The sequence below is a fragment of the Diaphorina citri genome, unplaced genomic scaffold (genome assembly GCF_000475195.1).
Source record: "Diaphorina citri unplaced genomic scaffold, Diaci psyllid genome assembly version 1.1 scaffold29442, whole genome shotgun sequence".
In the NCBI taxonomy this organism is placed as follows: Eukaryota; Metazoa; Arthropoda; class Insecta; order Hemiptera; family Psyllidae; genus Diaphorina; species Diaphorina citri.
Genome location: NW_007406779.1, coordinates 1 through 692, shown reverse-complemented (window position 1 = coordinate 692; position 692 = coordinate 1). Strand labels below are relative to the sequence as shown.

At 43.5% G+C, this 692-nt stretch overlaps 1 non-coding gene across 1 annotated transcript; it reads right to left on the bottom strand.

Moving 5' to 3' along the window:
- Positions 1-265: 265 nt before the first annotated feature.
- On the bottom strand, positions 266-428 carry LOC113473409. The gene has a single exon (XR_003395388.1). It is a non-coding gene; the product is annotated as a U1 spliceosomal RNA (small nuclear RNA).
- Between the last annotated feature and the right edge of the window lie 264 nt (positions 429-692).

Sequence of the window (692 nt, the reverse complement as noted above, 5' to 3'; positions counted from 1 at the left end):
TCGATCGACAAGGTGAACCAATGTTGTCAAGGCAGTGTGGATGCTTCAGTCGACATCGATAGAGGGCCGGTCGACTATGTGTCTACACCTGAATAGTGAACCTATAATCATTAGACATTGGCAATCATTTTGGTCCAAGTTTCTCTATTCATTGCCTTGTTGAAAATTTCTTCTGAAGGTACCTAGATTCATTTCAAAATATTGTCCTCGAGTCCATCCAAGGCATTCCAAACTGGAGATTCTGGAGAAGAAGATGATATTAGGGTAGGGATTTGCGCGTACGCAATCCCCGCTACCAAAAATTACGCGCCCGAGGTATTCACATTTGGAATACTCGCAGGGGTCAACCCAACCTAAGTGCAATGGAAGGGCCTCACCCTGGAGGAACCTCCTTCTTGATCAAGGTAGCCTCCACGCCAGGTAAGTATGATTTGAGGAACGTTCAGCTAGCTCTTACGCGAAACACGAAATTCAAGAAAGTGAGAAGTTATACTAAATAGTATAGCTGTACGAGAATAAAACTGTTCACTTTACAATGCATGGTTACTTGGTTACTTTTTTCCATCAATGAGGTTCTCTTTCTCCCCAGATTTTTTTAAAAGTTTTTCACTTTCTGTTCTTAAGGTACCTTTACACTGGGGCAATTTAGGAAGCAACCGGCAACAGCAACCTGCAGCATGCGGCATTGCCGC